This window comes from Salminus brasiliensis, chromosome 1 (assembly GCF_030463535.1).
Source record: "Salminus brasiliensis chromosome 1, fSalBra1.hap2, whole genome shotgun sequence".
NCBI lineage: Eukaryota > Metazoa > Chordata > Actinopteri > Characiformes > Bryconidae > Salminus > Salminus brasiliensis.
In genome coordinates, this window is record NC_132878.1 from 68,352,282 (window position 1) to 68,375,912 (window position 23,631).

Sequence of the window (23,631 nt, forward strand, 5' to 3'; positions counted from 1 at the left end):
ATGTCATTATGTATTTACACATTGAAAAGAACTAAAAATCTAATACAGTGTTTCTGCAGCAGTGTGCAATGACAATCCGGAACCTTCCGCGGCACTTGTATACAACAGATGCAACACATACATCGCTGCACTGTTATCATACATGATAGATGTCGCTGTCTGCTCACAGACTCATCCTCACCTCTGACAGAGAGGCAACAGCTTGCTTAGATAAAAGCAACAACTCTGCTAAAATACTCACAAATAAACACAATGGGCAATATTGAGGTCACTGAACATTATTGAAATCCTGTTCATATATTGTACGATAAGTCACAAACATTACTATCGTGACAGGCCTACTCAGGCCTACACAGTTCCACTGCTCCACAGCGCTTTTATACCCCTCTAGCCTACACCTGGCATTAGGCATGGTACCAGTAGGTCCATATTTATCTGCTATTGTATCCTATTTTATTGGCAATACATCTCTATAGGGACTAGACAAGCTGTATGTGTGCATGTACACATCTGTGTCAGCAGTGGGTGCACACTCAAAGTAGCTGAATGCATTCTCTAAAAGGGGTGTCCACAAACATTTGGACACATTCCAGTGCCTCCTGTTCTGCACCTCTCCTTATCCTCCAGGGTTTGAGAGAGTGAAGGGGATAAATGAGTAAAGCAGTGTGAGGTCAGAACATCTGAATTAATGAGGGACACGTTTGTACTGGTACAGCTCCACACTGAGACCCATATATCTTAAACTGAGAGAGTTACAAATGGCTTAAGGGTGACACCCTCTCCAGTGTTAGTCTGAAAGTTAGTTACAGGCCTGACCCCAGTCCACATTAGTTCTTCATGAGCCCTAAATGTGTCTTTATGCATAAGGAGAGTTGGATAATTTGGCAAAAGTGAATTCTCAAGGCCTTAAGTGTGCTGCTTTCCACCAATCCCACCAATACGAGCCTCTTATCTCTCATCTTTTTGTCTAAGCTGTTACTGTTACTACTAAGCCAGCTTACTGATGTTCCTAAAAAAAAGGGGGGGGGGGGTTAAGGGTTCTTTACTCAAGACAGTTGTTTCATATAGAACCAGGGTAACTCATAGAACCAATCCCCCCATCTGTCTGTCTCTCAAGTCCTCTCTCTCTCTCTCTCTCTCTCTCTCTCTCTCTCTCTCTCTCTCTCTCTACTGCTCTCTTACTCTCTCTCCCCCTGTCTGTCTCTTTATTTCTTTCTTCTCCCGCTTTGTCTCTCTGTAGTACATGCTCTTTCATGGTCTCTCTCTCTCTCTGTCTCTCTCGCATTGTTACAGTCTATAGCCAAGTCTGTGGCGCTATACAGTCATTTGACCAGTCAGTTGACCAGACGAGCCTGATTGGGTTGGGTCTCAAATTCTTGGATACGGGACAGGTTCAGACTTCACTTTCATGCCTGCACAGACCTCTACAGTGTTCACTAAACGCTCCCATTAATTGGGACAGAAGCTGAATAGAGCTGGGGCCCACAAACTCAAAACAAGTAGTGTGGTTGTGTTTGAAATGTTGCTGATTCCACTACCACTGACAGAAAAAAAAGCTTACAGTCTCCTTAAAGCATTTCAGGACACCAGGACCACATATTATAAATAATAAAAATATAAAGTGCCTTGAGGAAGAATGAGGTAGGCTTTAGACTGTTCTGCATGTTATTTTGGGTTGTAGGTGCACAGTAAGTAAAACGGAAAAAAAGCGGATTTTCCAAACTCAGTAAAAACAGTCAGCACCTTCAACATAATCAGATCATTCCAGTGAGTTCTGTACGGGCCTGCATCAAGACAGCATGTAGGAGGTAAAAACAGTAAGGGCCTTAAAAATGAGTAAAATCTAAAGCCTTACAGAGAGAGAGGGCCATGCAACCTTAACATACAGCTCCAAGGGCCTGAGAGTCGAAACTGAAGCTTGCATGAATGAAATTTTACTATAATTTAGCACAGAAAAGAAAGTTGTCTCAACAAGCACCTTTCTACAATGCAGAGGGAAGTACATTTTCCACATTTATTTATATAAAATAGGCAGGCTGTTACAGAATAAACAATATCAGAAGAGGCCCCAGGATTGAACCTTGTGACATACCTTTAGTAATCTCCACAAATTCAGAGTAAACATCTCCTACAGTCACACACTGCTGTGCATCTGTGAGGTAACTCACTTTAATCAAATCTAAGACTAAGAGGTCTTATATAAATAAGATTTTTTTCTTTTATCTCCAGCTGAAATATTATCATTTAAAACAAGAGTGGCAGCAGTAATAGTGCAAAAGTAAGTAAAAGTAAAAGTTTTTGTCTAAAGCCAGAATAAATGCTGAGAGGAATGGTTTCAGCTTATTATACACTTGTAATTTAGAGATAGGCCTATAATTGATGAAGTCAGATGCTCAACCTTCTTTATGTAGAGAACTGAAAGAGGGAAACAGCTGTAGAGGAAAGCAAGGTCTTGGAATATCATGGATGTCAAGCTCAGGAACCAAGGAGGTTCTGTGTAAACTTCATCAAATAAGTCCAGCAGATGCAAAATGATGATTATTAAATCTCATCTCAAAAGTCCTCACCACAGCTGCCCCCCACCCCCCCCCACCCCCCAGAAGGGCTCCAGAATTTGGCTGTGTTTAAATAGGAATATAGGAAACTATAAATAGGAACTAATCCTCCTCTGGTTGAACGGCTATCACAACAGGGATCATGGATGCAGAGAGTCTGCATGAGAGTCTAATTTGGAGAAAGTGTTTACATTTTTTTTTTTAATAATTTGTCATAGTTTCATTGACAGAAATGTCATATTTCAAACAACTGACAATTTTAGGTCCTATCCACTGAGGGTTCCAACATTTCTGGAGGTCAGTGTATTTATCTCTGTGGATTAGCCACGCTAAACAGAGGAGCCCTTCTCTCTGCATTAGTTAATGTAAGCCTGCTTTAGCATGCTTGGGTCCAGGTTACCATGGTTACCGTTTAAATACAACTGCGCTGGTGGCTACAGGAGTGTACGGCAGTGAGGAGTGTTCGACTGCCAGAACCTAGAGCCCACGCTTGGCCTAAAACCTGCATCAAAGCCTAGACACACATTACAGACGATCTGAGCGCTGCCAGTCGGAGAGAATAAATAACAGTATATTATATATTTATATATGTATATATATATATGTTATATATATACATTTGTAGCTATATCACACAGTCAAGTGAGGCTCTTAATAGTATCAACAGTTCACTCAACTGTTCACTTCTGGAAAAGTACAAAGGAAGCATCAGCTGTGTAATTGCTAATCTATGCTATTGAGTGGCTGATTGTGTTTTCTGTCTTTCACACAGCAGTGAGCGGTCAGCATGAGGTCCAGAAACACAGCAGACTGAGTCAAGGGGACACCTAATTATTGCTGCCCATTTCACTGTGAGTGACACACAGTGCTTTTGATCCTCTACTACACAAACATAAACACACATATACACACACAGACAAACGCACACCTGAATCCACACATAAAAGACCATCATCAATAGATTAAGAAGAAGCTGGAGGCACAAAATAAAAAATCAGGATTCTCCTGTTATTATTTTTTTTTTATTTGACCATATTTTACAAGACATTAACCCCAGTACTTCTTTTGTTTTGAATAGTATTCAAATGTATCTAATTAATTCATTAAGGTTTGAGTTTAGGGTAGTATTAACATGGAGATAAACAGAAATAAAAACTACTAGAAAAAAAAAAACAAAAGAAAGTTTTTTAGTAAAGATAGTGGTTTAGTAGATATGGTTCTTTATGGTGATTTTTTACTTTCAAACACATATGTGGCTAAAAAGCTGCTCTGTCAACAGTCACAATCCAATCCCAGAAACAGTGAGGTTAAACAGTAGATAGGTCAGAGACTCGTAAGAGTGGTAGTGGATACTGAAGTGGTGTTAGAGACTAATAGGAACATGGTTTAGAGAAGAAATGGTCTAAACACACCACTAAACACAGATACTTGGTCAATGTGGATGGAGCCCACATCAGCTACAGTCAGTCTCATTCTTCTCTGACTGCTAACAAAGCTCCTTTACACAATAGTGAACATAGCAATGTTTTCTCAACTGTGTAAGTATGACTTTTTCACTCCGCAGGCCTAACTGTCCCTGTTAGTGCACACTGATTAATATTATTTGATTATTTCACAGTAATTAGGCAAAATAATTAGTTTATTCTTTTCTTGCTTTATGCTTCATGGTTTATTAATGATTCTATTCATCTTCATCATTGTCATTATTTCATAATCATTATTATTATTTATAGTAATTATTATAAATTATTATTATTATTATTATTATTATTATTATTACTATTATTATTATATTTACCATTATTGGTTTTTACCATTATGGGTGTGTGTTAAATACATGTGATACTGTGGGGCTATTTGCAAGTAAACACACCCCTGTCCATGGTGATGTGTGAGTAAGCATGTAGCTGTCCATGGTTCTACATTCCACTCCATGGTTGTGCAAGTGTATACATGCCGGTCTGCGGTGCTGATACTAAAGCGGACATGTCCTTGTCCGTGGTTCTGATTTGTAAGTGAATCTGTCCCTGTTCGTGGTCCTGATTTGTAAGTGAATCTGTCCCTGTTCGTGGTCCTGATTCGTAAGTGAATCTGTCCCTGTTCGTGAAGCAGATATGTAAGCGTGTATGTCCCTGTCCGTGGTCCTGATTTGTAAGTGAATCTGTCCCTGTTCGTGGTCCTGATTTGTAAGTGAATCTGTCCCTGTTCGTGGTGCTAGTAGAGCTAGGCAATATGCCAATTATTTTATCGTATCATGATAAATTTTGTTATTGTGATAACAATATGCTTTTCTAAGCATATCGAGGATACTGTTTGTGCTTAATAAACACTGATCATCTGCAGATTTCATTACAAACTGTGTAATTAGACTGGTTTAATTAGATGAAGAACAGCAGATCAGATATCTAAATAGTAGTTTTTAAGAATGTGACGCTACTGACATTCTTAGTCTGTAATTACATATATTGTGATAAATATTGTGAATTGCACAAAAAGTCTTTAAATATCGTGATATAGTATTTTACCATATCGCCCAGCCCTAGGTGCTAGTTTGGAAGTGAGTTTGTTCATGTACATGGTGCTGATGCTAAAGTGGATATGTCCCTGTCCTTGGTTCTGATTTGTAAGTTAATCTGTCCCTGTTTGTGGTGCTAGTTTGTAAGGGAGTATGTCCCTGTCTGTGGTGCTCATGCTAAAGTGAATCTTTCTCTGTCCATGGTGATGATATGTGGTATGTGTATGTTGTGTGTATGTTAAAAGGTGAAGGGGTTGGTGACATTTTGTAAATAATATAGAAACTGCTCTTAAACGAAAATGCCAAGGCCCTGTTGCCAACATGGACGTTCCTAAACAGATGTAACAGAATTAGCAATTAGTTTTTTTCCTCCAAGCATATTGAGCTCCAGTGGTGTTGCATGAGTGACAGTTTGAAAAGATGCAGTAGAGTGTCATGCGTCTCAGAGGAAACACATGCTGGCCTTCATAATTTCTTTAACAAGTTGTTGCTGAATGCAGCTTCACCTTCAGCTTGTAAAAAACAATTACGTGGGGACGTTCCATTTTCCACTTCCATTTATTTTCATTTGCATACTGACACTTGCCTGAAATGGCACAGTCAGAGAGTTTATCTTACAGTGTTGTCAACTGTCTAGAGTGAAACTGAATTAGATATTTTTGGGAAGAATGTTTTAAATATTACCTGCAATTATAGAGTGTCTCAGTTCTTTTAAGAATTATTTTTCTTAAAATCCACTATAAACAGCAACCTTGTGCAGCCACCCACTGTCCGCTTTATTAGAAACATCTACCTTGTACATCCATTCAGTGGCCACTTTATTAGAAACACCTACCTTGTACGTCCACTTTCTGCCCACGTTCTAAGCTCTACCTACTTTATGCCACTATAAAGGTGTACAGTTACAGATTACAGCAGTGAAACTGACAAGGTACATATCCAAGAGCAGCTCTGTGGTCATAAACTGACCACTGATGAAGAGCTAGAGAATTAATAACTCAGCTCCTTGTTACCAAGACGAAGGACCATCTTAATGGTCAATGGTGTGATAATCAGAGGCACTGCTCTACAGAAAGGTGTTAAAAAAGTGATCTAGCCACATGAGTCACGCTCCACCATATTCTCTGGACAAGAACAGTACAGGCCTAAATGTCTGACCCCTACAGTGAGTGCTGTGAGCGCATTTTTCTAGCACTTGCCCTCTTAGAGCAAAGGGTCGCTGCAAATCAATACACAGTTATTCTGACTGATCCCCTTTATTCTATAATGAAAAAATTCTGAGGTGTGGTCACTATGGCCTTCACAGTCACCACATCTGAGTCCAGTTGAACACCTGTGGGAGAGTTTGGACTGGACTTCCATCATTAAAACACCAATTGAGGAAAAACATTTTTGAAGAACAGTGTTTCATCCCACTAGTACAGTCTTAGAACAAAAAATAGTCATATTATTATTGTTATGAAATATGATATGAGTTTCCTCAGTGAAACATTGTTAAGCAATGACAGAAGTGATCACATGCAGCTCCACAGTGGCAGTAGTAGTTTGGCATGAATGTTGAATTTGAAGCTAAACAAGCATTTTCCAGGGGACAGAGATCAAATGAAGCACTCAACAGCCATTTGTACAAAACACACATACACAGCATACACAGTTAGCTTGTCAGTGTAACATAATTGAAGCAGTTATGGCTCTGAATCCACCGTACCCTAGCAGTATATTCACAGACACACAACCGACACATATGGCCTGTTTCTTCCTCATCAATGACTATAATATATCCCACATTTTGTCTCTCTCCACACAACAGAACCTTTGCTTAACTATAATGTAGCTTATCCTAGCCTAGCCTGGTCGAAACTTAGCTGTATCATTTGCTTGTTGTTAGCCCTAGAGCCACTAGCTTACAGATTCTTGCTTAAGGCTTTGTTTGGATTAACTTTAGCCTTTTTTAAACTTCATTTAGTCTTGGTTTAGTTGATTTCTCATTTTACCATTTGTTCATGTTTATTTTTTGAGTTTTGGATTCTCATCGGCTTATTGTTTTGTCATCTGCAATAGTTATAGTTAATTACTTGCTGCACATCAGGTCAGAGATATAATACTGTACTAAGTTATTGCTTCTGTTGCTTCCGTTTTTGAGATTTCCAACAGCTTTATTTGTAACTTTATTATTTATCATTGCATTTAATGTCTTTATCATGCAGCCCTACCAGGGACTACTATAGGTTGTGTTAACTAACACACTTCATGTTGATTAATGTGTCATTTATCTGTGTGGAGTTTTACCTCAGTTGCTGTTACAGTACGAGAGATATGAGTGTTCTATTCTTGTTTATTGGCCGGATTTATTTGTCCTTAAGCGGGTCGTTTAGAGTGTGTCCTGGCTGCGTGTCCTTCTGTAAACCTCACACACTCAGTAGGGAGTTTGGCTGCATCCCTGAGAGGGCCGGATCAGAGTGCTAAAAGTGCTTTAGCTGAGCAAGGCTGAGAGGAGCCGGCGGTGTGTGTATGCCAGGAGAATCCTCCGCTGCCCCTCGGCCTCATAGTGCTCCAGTCTTGCAGTGCTTTCCAGGAACACATAAGCCAACTGTGGAGGAGCAAATCTCCAGGCATTGCCTTTTATTTAAAGGGGTGGACGTAAGAGCTGGCCTCACATACAACAGCCAGACTCAGACAAACCTGACAAATTAGTCTCAGAATGCTGTGGAACTCAAGCTGAACAAGAAATTTGTTAAATATTGTGTTTTCTGAGAGACTGAGGGCTTCTATTATAGTCCCAGGGAACATATATTAATTGTTCCCTGTAAAATATTGTGTGTATAATATGATGCTAATAAATAAAGTTTGGATAAAAAAAATAAATAAATATAGAAATCTGATTTTAAAAAAGCTTAAATGCTAATTAGACATTGTTAAGAACTGTCTGGGCATGGTCCTGTTACTCTAGTTAGTACCCCTGATTACCAGCCCAAGATTTGAATCTCCTAGTTTCCACTGAATAGGGAAAAATATGGCAAATGTTATTGATGCATACTGTCTGCATGTGTTTGCCCTCAAGAACAAGATTAACCTCATTAGAAGGAAAACAGGGTTTTGGCCTCCCTGGGGCTTTAGGCATGGGCGATATGACAATAATGTAGATTAGATTAGATTAACTTTATTATCCCCCACAGTGGAAATTTGGCTTTGGCTTCTCCATTGTAAAATACAAATATACAAAGTGACCCATAAATGCAGTAAAGTGTTTAAGCTGCAGTGGGAACAGGATCATCACACTTGTTCATTTAAAAGGACAAGAACACTCTTAGAATAAACTGGAAGAGGTATCAAATAAGTGTTAAAATACATAAATAAAATAAGATAATGTCATAAAAACAGCCATCCAATCAGTTCCCTGTTGCTATGCAATTTACATAGCTACAGTGCAGTGGTTGTTGTTGCTGTCGTTTAAAGGTTCTCTATAATTGGTCTACATCTGCTGGTGTTTATTGTAGGGTTTGGTTGAGAATACATTAAACCCCAACTAGCCATCACAGTATTTTCCTGTGTAATAGGATATTGCTTTACATGTATAGCAACTAGAAAACACAGCTGTTGCACATTCACATATGGCAATAACTGGCAGGTGTACAGGAGAAGAAAAGTCTTAATGGAAGTCTGTGAAAAAAAAAAAATTATATTATATAATATATTCTAAGCCATGTCAGACAATTTCCAAAAATGGGAAGGATTACTGATTGCCTGTTAGAAAATATAATCTTGTACCCTAATCCAAAAGATTACTAAATTAAAGTAATGTAATCTGATTAGTTTCCTTACTGGTTGGATTATTTGTCAGTTTCAACCACATAATTAAATAAATTGGAGGAAAGAATATTTTCAGCAGGAGCACATTAACCACAATGTCAGCAGAAATTTACATTCATCTACATGATTTTGTTACTGTTCATGAAAATATGAAATCCACTGATTAGACTTCCCAAAACATACAGCGCATTCTGATAATGCAGGAATTTAATGCTCCACCGTAATGGTGCAGAAGGTACGTAATGTTACAGAACTGCAGCAGTGGTCGTGCTTAAAGAACTCATTCTGGATGGACCATTTTTTTCTAGCAGGTAGCTAGAAAGTACTTGTGAAAGGGTTAAACATTAAGCTGGAGGTATTTCAGTAAGGCTTATGTAGTTCATAAACAAGTGGGGAATAAGACTCCAGTGTTCTACCATTGTACCTTTATTCTCCATTTCTGCTTGTCTACCAGTGCTGGGAGCGTAAGGGCTAGCATGTGCTTCTTTCAAGTCACGTGAAGCTCCACCACATCTTTTCAAACTGCTACTAAACAACACCACTGGAGCTTAACATATTCTAAGGAGAACACTAACTGCTGATCAACTAACAGACTTTCCGTATTGGACAGCATCATGCTGAGCATTTGGGTGGAAAGGAGGGCTGTCCTGCCCACTCAGACAAACAGAAGTGCTCTCTGGGCCATGGATAGCTGTGGAAGCACAAGGTGTCAAACCAGTGACCCCTATCAGGAGCTCATTACCTATGTACCTATATGAGTTTCCATCATCTTTATAAACCTGTCCTTTACTTGTCAACCGAGCTTCAGTAGACAGGTAGACAGATTGTTTACAGTTTGTTTTCTGAAGATGTGAGAGGTTTAGGATTATGATGTGTGGTTCTGAGCTTGATGGACACCTGTGAAGACAAGACTGAGCTGCCTGACCAAAAATATAAATATGCAAACAACCAAATAAATATATAAAATACAGCTCTCAGATTATTTTTAGCAGGAAGTTGTCAACTATCATTCATCCGCCACGGTAATTAGCTTCGCAGGTGGTTGGAGCAGGGCTCATTAATTTCTTAGAGCTAGTTTATATCTCCTTTGCTATCCTTCCCTCTCTCTCTTTCTAGTTCCTTGAGGTTCTGAAAACACAGAGCAGATCCTGAAAGTGTGAAAGTGAAGTGTTCTGGCGTGGGATAAAGTGAGAAATATGGAAGCAGATGCAATCAGCGCCTTGCCAAGAGATGGATTGGATTTCTTATCGGCGTTTTGAAATTGAGCCTTATGCTTTGTTTATCTTCTGCTACTGAGCCCAGACTGATGATCCGTCAGGCTTCGGAACATTACAAAGCTAATGGCAGGGAGACGTCCCCTCCAAACATGCTCCTGTAAAGGATGCCCGTCATTAGCTCGTCATTAGTCTCAAACCAAGTGAAGATAATGTGCTCTGTACTTAACAACATACAAATAACAGTGCCAGCTTCAGCACGCCTTGAAAGTGGCTCAACATTCAGTGGCCCCAATGCGTTATTGCCCTCCTAACACAAAGGGGTCTCTGTCTGACTTGTGTTTTTATTTTTTTAGTTCAAGTTCTTTTGGACCATTTCTGTTGGTGGAACTGAACAAACACACTTACTGACCCCTGCCTTTTATTCTAATGTTATAAAGAGTTTTACAGTAAACACACTCACTGACCACTGACTTTATGTTTATTAGGGTTTATTCTAATGTTATATAGAGTTTTACAGTAAACACGCTCACTGACCACTGACTTTTGTTTATTGCTTTTTTAATTCTTATTTATATTGTGTATATAGTGTAAATTATTTATCTAAATTTTTGTAACTGAGTGTCTTGCTATCCCTTTCTGCTGTCACACTGTGAATTGCCCCACTACGGGACTAATAAAGGACTATCTTATCTTATCTTATCTTTATGTTTATTAGGGTTTATTCTAATGTTATATAGAGTTTTACAGTAAACACGCTTACTGACCACTGACTTTATGTTTATTTGGGTTTATTCTAATGTTATATAGAGTTTTACACTAAACACACTCACTGACCACTGACTTTATGTTTATTAGGGTTTATTCTAATGTTATATAGAGTTTTACACTAAACACACTCACTGACCACTGACTTTATGTTTATTAGGGTTTATTCTAATGTTATATAGAGTTTTATAGTAAACACGCTCACTGACCACTGACTTTATGTTTATTAGGGTTTATTCTAATGTTATATAGAGTTTTACAGTAAACATACTCACTGACCACTGACTTTATGTTTATTAGGGTTTATTCTAATGATATATAGAGTTTTACAGTAAACACGCTCACTGACCACTGACTTTATGTTTATTAGGGTTTATTCTAATGTTATATAGAGTTTTACAGTAAACACGCTGACTGACCACTGACTTTATGTTTATTAGGGTTTATTCTAATGATATATAGAGTTTTACAGTAAACACGCTCACTGACCACTGACTTTATGTTTATTAGGGTTTATTCTAATGTTATATAGAGTTTTACAGTAAACACACTCACTGACCACTGACTTTATGTTTATTAGGGTTTATTCTAATGATATATAGAGTTTTACAGTAAACACGCTCACTGACCACTGACTTTATGTTTATTAGGGTTTATTCTAATGTTATATAGAGTTTTACAGTAAACACACTGACTGACCACTGACGTTTATTCTGATGTTACACACTCACTGCTGGGATAACAGTGAAACAGTTATCTTGACTACCCAAGATTTTTACACTTTGCTAAAAGATTCCTAAATAAACCCTCTTTTAAGTCTAGGACATGAATTATACATCAGTTCTCCAGATACTGTGTGCCTTATTTGATCTGAAGACCCTCTCGATTGTTTATATGCAAAGGATTCCGTTTTTTCCCCATGTTTCCTGTGTGTCGCGATAGTGGAAGCCCCTTATCGAGCTATTACTCAAAAAGTCAAAAGCAGTGTTTTCTCAGCAGCATCTTCCGATCTGGTAAACAACACATGCTATTGATATTTATAATCACCCTCTTATCAACAATCCTTTATTTGCAAAGCCTGGAGAAGAAGCAACAGAACAGGCTTTGAATGTGAATAGGCTCACGCTTTTGCCACCTGGATGCACTTTGTGTCTCTAAATCTTATTTGAGCCCAGTAATCCTCGTAATCAAATTCATCATAAAACAATAAACCCCTTGTTCAGAGCATTAATCAGGCCAAATCCCTTTGATTTATCACACGTAGTGTGCTGCTGAATTTGAAGGGGTCTTTAAGGTTGCTCTGTAATTTCATTGTTCCACATACAGTACCTGCTTCAGTGTGTATAGTGGCAATAATTGCCTCCGAATCAATAACTTTCGCTTAATTTGAGGTTGAGAGGATGGTGACCCTGAATGTTCCCCAGCTTTTTCTGGAGGTTTAATTTTACTCTATAGGATTGGCTCCTTAGGCAGAGGACATGTAGTAGTATTGTTCCAAGCCTAGTGGAGTGAGGAACCAAGGCACATCAACAGAGTCACGCAACCAGAGGGAACACAGCTGGGAACTAGCAGAGCATTAAAGCAACAATTCATACCCAATCATACCCAACCCAATCTAATTATGGGTTCTGTATAGTACAGAAAAACATCACTTTATGATGCTGAACTATTGCCAACCATAATAATGATAATGAACTATTATTTTTTTAACCATACATTTTCATCTTACAAAAAAAAAAAACATTTATTGCGGACACATTGTGGTCATGGTTCTACAGTATCCAGAATCATTGTCCTTACTAAAGAACCCATGAACACATTTTTATGGTGTGTGATAAAAAAAAAAACTACAGTAAAGGATTCTTTAAAGGAACTTTTAAAACATAGTTTAGTATATTAGCATAAATGATTCAACTATTGTCATAAATCAGAGAGTATAAGTAGAGTATACTAAAGAGCTGAAGAGCTGATTTTAGCTCAAACTTGAGTTGTCACGGCAGAATATACAGCTCTTGAAAAAATGCAGAGACCACACATATATATATATATATATATACAGTGGGGGAAAAAGGTATTTAGTCAGCCACCAATTGTGCAAGTTCTCCCACTTAAAAAGATGAGAGAGGCCTGTAATTGACATCATAGGTAGACCTCAACTATGACAAAATGAGGAAAAGAATTCTGAAAATCACATTGTCTGATTTTTAAAGAATTTATTTGCAAATAATGGTGGAAAATAAGTATTTGGTCAATAACAAAAGTTCATCTCAATACTTTGTTATATATCCTTTGTTGGCAATGACAGAGGTCAAACGTTTTCTGTAAGTTTTCACAAGGTTGGCACACACCGTTGCTGGTATGTTGGCCTATTCCTCCATGCAGATCTCCTCTAGAGCAGTGATGTTTTGGGGCTGTCGGCGGGCAACACGGACTTTCAACTCCCTCCAAAGGTTTTCTATGGGTTTGAGATCTGGAGACTGGCTAGGCCACTCCAGGACCTTGAAATGCTTCTTACGAAGCCACTCCTTCGTTACCCTGGCAGTGTGCTTGGGATCATTGTCATGCTGAAAGACCCAGCCATGTTTCATCTTCAATGCCCTTGCTGATGGAAGGAGGTTTGCACTCAAAATCTCACAATACATGGCCCCATTCATTCTTTCATGTACACGGACCAGTTGTCCTAGTCCCCAAAACAGCCCCAAAGCATGATGTTGCCACCCCCATGCTTCACAGTTGGTATGGTGTTTGTTTGGATGCAACTCAGCATTCACTCTCCTCCAAACACAACGAGTTGTGTTTGTACCAAACAGTTCTACTTTGGTTTCATCTGACCATAAGACATTCTCCCAATACTCTTCCGGAACATCCAAATGCTCTCTAGCAAACTTCAGGTGCGCCCGGATATGTACTGGCTTAAGCAGGGGAACACATCTGGCACTGCAAGAGAGTGCAAGAGTCCCTGGCGGCGTAGTGTGTTACTGACGGTAGCCTTTGTAACGTTGGTCCCAGCTTTCTGCAGGACATTCACTAGGTCCCCCCGTGTGGTTCTGGGATTTTTGCTCACCGTTCTTGTGATCATTTTGACCCCACGGGCTGAGATCTTGCGTGGAGCCCCTGATCGAGGGAGATTAGCAGTGGTCTTGTAGGTCTTCTATTTTCTGATTATTGCTCCCACAGTAGATTTCTTCCCAGCCTGGTGCAGGTCTACAATTTTGTTTCTGGTGTCCTTTGACAGCTCTTTGGTCTTCACCATAGTGGAGTTTGGAGTGTGACTGTTTGAGGTTGTGGGCAGGTGTCTTTTATACTGTTAACGAGTTCAAACAGGTGCCATTAATACAGGTAATGAGTGGAGGGCAGAGAAGCCTCTTAAAGAAGAAGTTACAGGTCTCTGACAGCCAGAAATCTTGCTTGTTTGTAGGTGACCAAATACTTTCCACCATTATTTGCAAGTAAATTCTTTAAAAATCAGATTTTCAGAATGTTTTTTCTCAATTTGTCTCTCGTAGTCCCTCACATTAAGTGGGAGAACTTGCACAATTGGTGACTGACTAAATACTTTTTTCCCCACTGTATATATATATATATCCTTGACAAAATTACATTACATTAGGAGACATCATCAAAGATCATAAAAGTGATAGTTTTGATAAAGAAAAAGATTTAATCTAGTAATGAAAGTTAATAGGTGGGGTATAAGCTTTCTTGCTTGTTTGCTATATCAGCCTTGTTAGTGTCCTAAAACCGGACCCAAAAAACAAACATTTCTCAGCTGAAATACATTTGGGCTAAGGGAGATGGGCGACACTATCACTTTGAGGATTTTTATTGTCTCCTTTCAGCTGATACGGTTAGCCCTTTTCTCAAGTACAGTGTCACGGTGGGATTTGCTGTGGCTGGTCCCTGTTTAGTGTAGTCCTACCAGTCGCATTCAAGCGTTCAGTGCAAAATGTTCTGCTTTCGTCTTCAGCTGAGAACAATCAGCCAAATCCACTTCTTTATCAGATCTGTGCTGTCTTATTTCCCCACAGCATACATTGTGTTCCCAACACACAGCCTAAAGACAGGGACTCCTGCCAGTCTGTGGTAATCAACGTAAGTTTGACTGTCGTCAGTCCACTGCCCTGCTCGCTTACGTAGTCCACTGCAGTCCACTGCCCTGCTCGCTTACGTAAGGAAGCATGCTGAAAACACACTCCCATGATGTCTTTCTCTCATTATTCACTATAAACATTGCAGGAAAGTTCCGCTTTGCAGGCCATGCTTCTGGTAATTTAATTATCTCTTCAAATTATCTCAGCGTAATATTTCTGTCAGAAAATCCAGAATGTCATGATTTATTGTGAGGCTATAAAAGGCTTCCTGTTTACCAGCTTCTTATTGGAATTTTCCTTTTCTCCCTTTCCTCCTTAAATGGTATAGAAGTGTCAGGTGCCAGAATGTAACTCTTACATTATTTTAAGGTGAAACTTCAGCTTCGTGTTGGAGGGATAGCACACAATTAACATTTTGTGTCTTCAAAATGTTCAGTTAAAACACTTTATATCAGTCAGTTTTAGTGAATACAAGAATCTAAAGTCATCCTCAGTGTCACCAAATATGAAAATGTGCATAAGCAGTTCATAATAATACAAATACTATCGGATTGATCTGATCTTGTCTGCACAGTTCTTGCCTGCTGATTTTACTGCAGCTGTGCTCGTGCTAGAAGATCTTACTTGGAGTAGACTGTCACAGACAGAACCCACGTGTGAAAGGGTTAATTATCACTGATATACAGCCCACCTGATTTGGCACAGACATGCTTGGGTTCATCCGTACATCCCAGCTCAGTGAAATCCTTCCCCAAAAAGCCCCAATCCCAAACATATCAAAAAACCCAATAGAGGTAATGTCATCACCTGTGTGTGTGTGTGTCAGCGTGGTGAAGATTTACTGAATCTGAAATAGTGTTGTGGAAATGATAAAGATGAAAAGCAGGATTTTTTGCGGTTTTACAGTCAGAGACAGTTGTTTGGCATTTTTTGTTGTGTTGTTTACCTGCTTGTGGCAGATTATCACTGCAGTGTTGCATAAATTTGTCCTAATCCCCCTTCCAACCACCCACCTTTCCCACACCCCATTTGATTCTGTGTGATGGTTTGGGTTAAGATCATACCTGTCAGCTTCATAACCCCTGATTGTAGTGCAATAAATCAGCATAACGCTGGCTGACAGTATTCCAGAGCGTTGTGGGAAGGCTTTATACAGTCATATTGAGGCGGCTGGTGGATGACGGTGGGAAAATATGACTTTTCTCTGCTTTCATTTATCAAGGCTAATCATCAGCCCTGGCCTGCTGGAGGGAGGAGCGTGGGATTTGATTGACGGGCCTCCAACTTGTGAGGGAACCTATGGCACAGCTGAAGCACAGTACAGGTAAGCCTACACAATCAACTTTGTTCAGGACGGAAGTGCCAGAGGAGTTCTTTAAACCAGAATTGTTCAGTGGTTCCTAAACTCTGTTAAACCCTAATGCTCAAAACCCAGCAAGAGGCTCAAAACTGATTGGCATTTGCAGTTAGTATCTGAAATTATGTTTAAATGGAAAAAAAAGTGAAGGAGTTGTGAATTCGCAAAAAGAATGAAGTTGTCTTCGTTCATGACGTTTTTTGATTGTAGCCAATAAGCGTTGAAGCAGTCATTCTAAGCTGACCCCGCTGTGTGAGGAATCAGGGAACGTGCGCTTTAAACCTCTGCCTTGAGCATAAGGATTCAGCAAGAATCTAAATATTTGTGATGTGTTCATGCTGGGCGTTTTATCCTCAGCCATTGGCACGTTTCACATTTAATCCCATGGCAAGCGGCAAGAAGGTGGTCAGAAAGCTCTGCTGCCAGTATTATTTTGCTTTATTAAGAAAGCACTTTTGAAAAAGTTCAGCTATTTACAAAAGCATGTGCCATTACTTTTGCACATATATATATATATATATATATATATACATATATAGCGATATGTTAAATTAAGTAAATGAACAGTAATTATGCAGAAGTGTCTCTGCAGAACATTTATTTACTCTGAGAAAATCAAGCATTACATGTATTTGACCTTTCTGCAGAAGACTAATGTGTGTGTATCTATACCCAAGAGTCAGCCAAACAACCAGTGAGAGCATGAGAGACTTGTGATGAACAAGGTGCAGGCAATCAGAACGAAAGTCATAGTGAAGGACTTACTTCACTTAAAAGAACAGTCTTGAACAGTCTTTTTAGCTCCCTGCTCTTGTGTGTCTGAGCACAAAGGTTATATTTGAAGTGCTAGTAATTGTATCATTAATTATATTCCAAAAATAATAATAAACTGGGAAGACCACTGAAGAACATTCAGCTCATTGTCATGTTCCCTAAACCATTTTGAGATGCTTTTGTTTTGTAATATGGTGCACTACCATGCTGAAAATGGCTGTTAGAGGATGGTTACATTGTGGTCATGAAAGGATGCCCATGGTCAGCAACAATCCTGAAATAGTTTGTGGCTTTTAAATGATGCCACAATGAACAGGCCCAAATTATGCCCAGAAAGCACCCCCCCACACACACACACACACACCATTACACCACCTCCACCAGCCTGGACTGCTGACTCAGGACTCAAGGTTATGTTCATGCTGTTGACACCAAATTCTGAGCTTACCATCTGTGTGCATCAGCAGACATTCTTGTGGATTTCTGCTATTGTAGACCATTCACCACAAGTTTTGTGGTTATATGAGTTACTGTAGCCTTTCTGTCAGTTCGAACCAGTCTAGCCATATGTAGACCTCTCATCAACAAGGCTCATCCATCTACAGAACTGCCACTCACTATATGTTTTTCTTTATTACACCATTATGAGACATAATCAATGTAGCCTGTGCCATTGACAATGGGCAGTACTTGGGCAGTAACAAAACCCTGATATCACAGCTTGCAAATGCTAAAATCTTTCATTTCTTGTAAATTATTTTTTCCATTCTGCTACACTGTTAAAAGTATAAGATCTGTGAGGAACTTTTGGAGGTCCTTCAGTGCGGTGTGAGGTGAGGTGCTTTGAGGAACCGTAAAGAAATCTTTTTTTTCCTAAAAACGTTTTCTTGAAAGGTTCTCAAACCTTAAGAGGTTCCTTCACAGTTTAATGAACCTCCAAAAGTTCTTAAAGGATCTTATTATGTGGGTGAGGAGAATATAACAGCCATTCCAAACGCTTCAGGTTGTGCCTTTATCCAATTGTGGAAGTCAGTTCTGTCTGAAAGTTTTCTTAATGTTCACAGTTCCACTTACTGCCATTTCTTAATAACATTCCACACAAGCCACTAGCTGAAATCACTTGTCTTTGTATTTTGTCAGTATACTTGTCTATCTTGAGGTAGCTGACTGTTGCTAACTGCAATTGGCAATGTGTATTAGTGTTCATTTGCTAATCAAGTTCTGGGAAAAAAACTAAGATGTAGAAACACTTAGAGTATGGTGCAAACATTTGCACAAGCCATCTTAATGCTATTTTATGGTTTATGTTACAAAAAAAAAAAAAAAAAAAAAAAATATATATATATATATATATATATATATATATATATATTATATATGTATATATACTGTATATATATTGCTCTTATATGACATCAGTGATGCATAATGGCCATTTCAATAAATTGAAATAAATGTCATGAAGTCATAAGCATAAATAAAAAAGAAAGTAAATAACTATCAGGAGTGAAAAGGCTTGTTGGTGACTGTCATATCATTAAGTATGTACTAATTATCTCGAATTAATTAAGCAATATATATTGAATGCGTAGCGAAATGACAGTAATAAATCCAGACCTCTGAGGGTTACACACAGTTAAGTTCATCAGTTAATCAGCTCATTATCGTTTCATATGTATGTTGGAGGAGGGTAAAGGTTCAATTTCAGCAGGGCTTCATGGTTTGACAGTGCAGCTTTTAAGCATTTCTCTGCTGTGCGTGTGTGTGCGTGCGCGTGCATGTGTGTGACAGCGCAGGGATCACGGCTGGGTTTTTGGAGCATTTTTCCTTTTACACTTCAGCACCTCCAGCAGAGCAGAGCACTGGTGGTTTGTTATTTCTAAAATACTATCTTGGGGCGTGCTTGAGGAGTGTGTGGTGCAGGATCCAGCGACTGCTTTAAAGTACCGTACCCCCACTGCACCCTCCCCACCACCACACCCCTCAAAGCCTGCACTCATTCAGAGTCATAGGGCCGCTTCTCCTCAGTTCCTGGAAGATTGTGGGAGATTTTCTATGGCCCTGACCGCAGCAAATTAGATCAATGGCCTCCCGCTGCTGCAAAGACCAAACGGGGCCAAGGAGGCCGACCGTCAAACAGAAGAGATCGCTTTTGATCACATGCGATTTAAGGGTCAGTTAACAGCTGGATATTGAGCACAGCTGACCTCAGCTTTAGGGTCTGTGTTAATGGTCTGAAATTATGTATTAACCCGAGGAAGCAGCCTTACTCTTTAGAGAAACTGGTAATCAAAGGTCATTTTCATACACATAAAGACAGTTTAAGGTGTTTTTATATAAATAAAAGCTGAATAAAACACACAAGAAGAGAAGATAATGAAACTAGAGGATATGATTGACCTGTTTCAGAAAGTGACTCCCAACTTCACATCACCCTTCTGTGTTCCATTTCCTCAATGTTTTGTTTTTGCTCCTCTTAAATTCCCATTGTTCCCTATTTATATCCCTTATTTAAACAGCCTACCCACAGATAAGAGTTCATTAAAGCCAAATTATCCAGTGTAATAAGGTTTCCTCTGATTGGCTGTTGGCAGCAATTGAGAAAATATGTGTGTATGAGACAGTGAGAGTGAATGAGAGAGGAAGAGATAGAGGTAGAAGAGAATTTAAAGGAGAGAAAGACAGAGCAAGATAGAAAAAGACTATGGGAGGGAGGGAGAGAAATTAAGAGAAACAGACCTTAATAAAAAGAAAGTGAGAGAATTAGAGGACCAGAGAGAAGGAAGGAGAGAGGGAGATTGAGATGGAGAGATTAGCCTATTTAAGATCATTTTCAAAAACCGAATTACTAATTACTCAGAAACAACAGTGTGATACACCTTTTTTGGTGTTTTATATGGCACCTTTTTAAAATGGCTTAATATAGCACAAAGAAAAGAAGGGCTCTAACATTGCTTCAGAAGTAACAAATCACAGAACCTTTTCAGTACTATATGGACCCCTTTTTGCTGAGGATGTGGTCACTCTGATTTTCAGTAGAGAAAAGCAGATGAAGAGGCATTAAAGTGTTACACTCCTTTTGCTCATGACCGCTTGCAAAAGTGACCGCTTGGTCCCAGCAAGTGTGAGGTGAGGTCATCAAGCTGATACAGTTTCTGCTCAGCAGAGATCCTAATCACCTTCACTCATCCCAAAGCAAACACAAAACACTGTAATTAGGCTGAATTTTACCTGTCAGGTGTTTAGCTTGCTAACCAAGCTGGAATTAACACCTGCTCTGAAGCCCCCGGCAGCAGAAGCATTTTGCGATGAGTCAGCGAAAAGCCCGGGAAAGAGAACAGTAACTAAAGATAAACTCCAGAGATCAGCCGTACGGAGGAAAACCCGTACGAGCGCAAACCATTTCCCCCAAGAAATACTGATGGAATGGAGGTGATAGGGAAGATAAGGAGCGCTGCAGTGAAACTTAGGGGAAGGGGGAAGCATTTCAAACGCAAGTCTGTAATTTTCTGCTTGTTAATTAAATATTTACAGAGACGTGACAGCTTTAGGATTTCCCGTCTGCTGTCTTTTTTTGCGACACAGTCATCTAGCTGGTCCCTCCACTTCGCTCCACAGGGAAATTAACACAGATCTAGGCCTCACAGTGGAAATGACTGCAGCTGGACTTGTCAAGTATGCAGCTAAAGTAGTGAGGATTTTTGCATAATGATTATGAAAATATCTAAAAAGATATTTGACAAAAAACTTTAACAATTGCTCAGAACACTTTGTTTCTGACTACACTTGACACGTCTGTATCAGCTAGCACTCAAATAACTTCAGCCCACGCATTTCATTTGACATTTGTTACTGACCTCAGCAGATATAACAGTCAGACAGAACTCATGCAGTGCAGTCTTGAAGTGTGATCCCGCTAACTAGCTCTGTGCTAAATCGGCTAGTAGAGATATAGGATTGATCAGATGAAGCCTGTTACTGGAATTAGTACTCCAAAATAGGACTCCATGACAAAACAAGACAAGACAAGACAAGCGTATTCACCCTTTGTGCTGGACCTATGGCCTCCTTATTCAGAGTGGTACACAAGACGTCTGCCAGGCACCTTTATCAAGTTCAAGACTATGACTGGTTTAGACTGAGTTAAGACTATGATAAAAGACCCCTACACCCCTACACGTTACCAACACAGCTATTACTTTCATTTTTTTTATATTGTTATATAAAATAATATAATTACACAATTCAATGATTGTGTAATCAGTTGAGTACAAATACTGTCAAGACAAAGACAAAGAAATGTGTGAACACTACTGAGACCAAAACAGGTCTGAGTATGAATACAATAGATTTCAAGACTGAAAGTCTCAAGTCTGAGTACATATACTGTCAAGACCAAGACAAGTATGAATAGTACTGAGGCCAAAATAAGTCTGAGTATATATATTGTTGAGACCAAGATAAGTCCAAGAGTGAATACTACTGAGACCTAAAGCCTAAAGCGTAAAGAGTAAAAATCCTATCAAGCCCACATCAATTCTTAGTATATATATACTTGAGAGTACTTGAACTTGGACTATATATATAAACAGAGTCCAGAGGCCAAGTTCAAGCACTCTCAAGTCCAAGACAACAGAAAACAATTTTGAGACCAATTATCATTCATCACAGCACTTCATCACACACTACACTAATCTCTAAAAGACTTTTAGGTGGTTTCTGATACTATATGACCCACTGTTATCTCCAAACACGTGCTAAAGTACATCACATGGCCAAAATAAGTAGCAGCATCTCAAAGCCTGAATTCTCTTCCTATTTCAGCTATGAAGGTCCTGTTGGATAATTTTTACTGTTAACTTACTGTCATTTTTATCAGATCTTAGATATATATGCTCTGCAGTAGTACTTCTGGCTCTTTGGGGAGCTTAGGATGGAGTGAGGGACAGGGAATAGAGGAAGGGAGTGAAAGGAACACAGTCCGATCCCGCAGAAAATGTCATCAACAGGATGTGGAACGGATCCAAGGCCTATTTCCATTTAAACCTTGTGTTCCTCACTTTAAAACAAAATTGTTAATCGATTGCTTTTTAAAAGGGGAGCATTAAGAGTAATGCAGAACAAATAACGCACTGAGATGGAAATGGATTAGTGTGTACTCTAACCGCTCTAAATGCCAAATGAGTACATCCACATGCCTGTGGAAAAGCTTAAATGTAAAAAAAATGGTGATAAATCATATTTACACATTTTTTCCATCTTTATCTCAAATGCAGTCAATCAATCAGGACATGTTTGGTGTCTGATTTTAACTTAACAAAATTTACCATTGGAGCTTTGCCAACACATTTCATCAAATGTACGTAATGCAAATAAAATATTGGCTGCTCTTCTGCACTTTTGACAAGACTCTCTAGAACAGATAAACATGAAGCTATTGGTACCATGTCTAATGCCAGGTGTGGGCTAGAGGGGTATAAAAGTGCTGTGGAGTAGTGGAACTGTGTTCTCTGGAATGAAGGTGCTCCTTCCAATACTTTTGGGATTAGTTGGGAAGCTGGAGATGAGGTAAGATAAGGTGATCATCCATCATCCTGACCTCACTTACAGCAGCAAAGCTCCGAAATCTAGTAGAAAGCCTTCCCTGGGCAGTAGACACAGTTACTCCAATAAAAGCAGGATAAATTCTTTTTTAATACCTTGATTTCAGAAGAAACATTAAATGAGCAGGTGTCCCAATACTTCTGCCCATACAGTGTAGCAGCTGAATGTAGGCATTTGATGTCTATTGTTTTTCTTCTTCACTGGCGGTGACAGTCCTATAATTTCCTTGGGGTACAACCACTTTCTCAAACTCATTTTTCCACCCTGTGACTCATAGGAATTCCCAGTTCATTAACTTCCATAAGACGCCTGAACTTCGCTGTGCTAAAACTTTCTGTTTGCCGAGGAACAGAACAAAGGACTTGACGCGGTTATGGAGAGAAGAGCAAGTTGAAGTAATTGTTTTGGCAAGGTTAATTGGTAGGACTTCAGGATGGAGGAACACACATATACATACACACACACACACACTCACACACACAAACTGTGGTCTCTCTTGACAAATTATTTATTACGGGGGTGTAAGCGATGTGGGTAATTTGAGGCGTGAGTGGGAGATTATTCTGGCCCCTTGTGCGGGCGCCGGCCAGATGATAATAGAAGACCTATTCGTGGAGTGTATTCACTGGGCTGGTGTTCATTAAGCTGCTCTTCAGTATGCGTGTGTGCATGCCTCTGATAGCCCAGCTCACTTTTTGCCCAGCGCTGCCTTTGTGCTGCAGCTTCACGTGTCAGACCGCTCGAGTGGGGGCTATGCTGAAAATGGAGCGTGTGTGTGTGTATGTGTGGGGATGGGGGTGCAATACTGAACCAATGAAGACATGGACCATGGCCTGACCTACATTTCTTTTTTTATGTGGACCCAGAAGCTTTCACTAGCCTACTATTATGCAAAATTTACATATCTATCTCACATGTACACTACATGTCCAGAATTATCCAA

At 39.4% G+C, this 23,631-nt stretch overlaps 1 protein-coding gene across 2 annotated transcripts in view; it reads left to right on the plus strand.

Moving 5' to 3' along the window:
• Positions 1-23,631, plus strand: part of lrfn2b (leucine rich repeat and fibronectin type III domain containing 2b) — a 186,829-nt gene that overhangs the window by 107,263 nt on the left and 55,935 nt on the right. The window contains exons 3-4 of one of the 2 annotated variants that reach the window (XM_072687899.1): positions 3,328-3,406; positions 16,176-16,277. The gene's annotated coding sequence lies outside the window, so the exon portion shown is untranslated. The remainder of the gene's footprint in view (positions 1-3,327; positions 3,407-16,175; positions 16,278-23,631) is intronic. The other variant, XM_072687910.1, reaches the window with a different exon arrangement.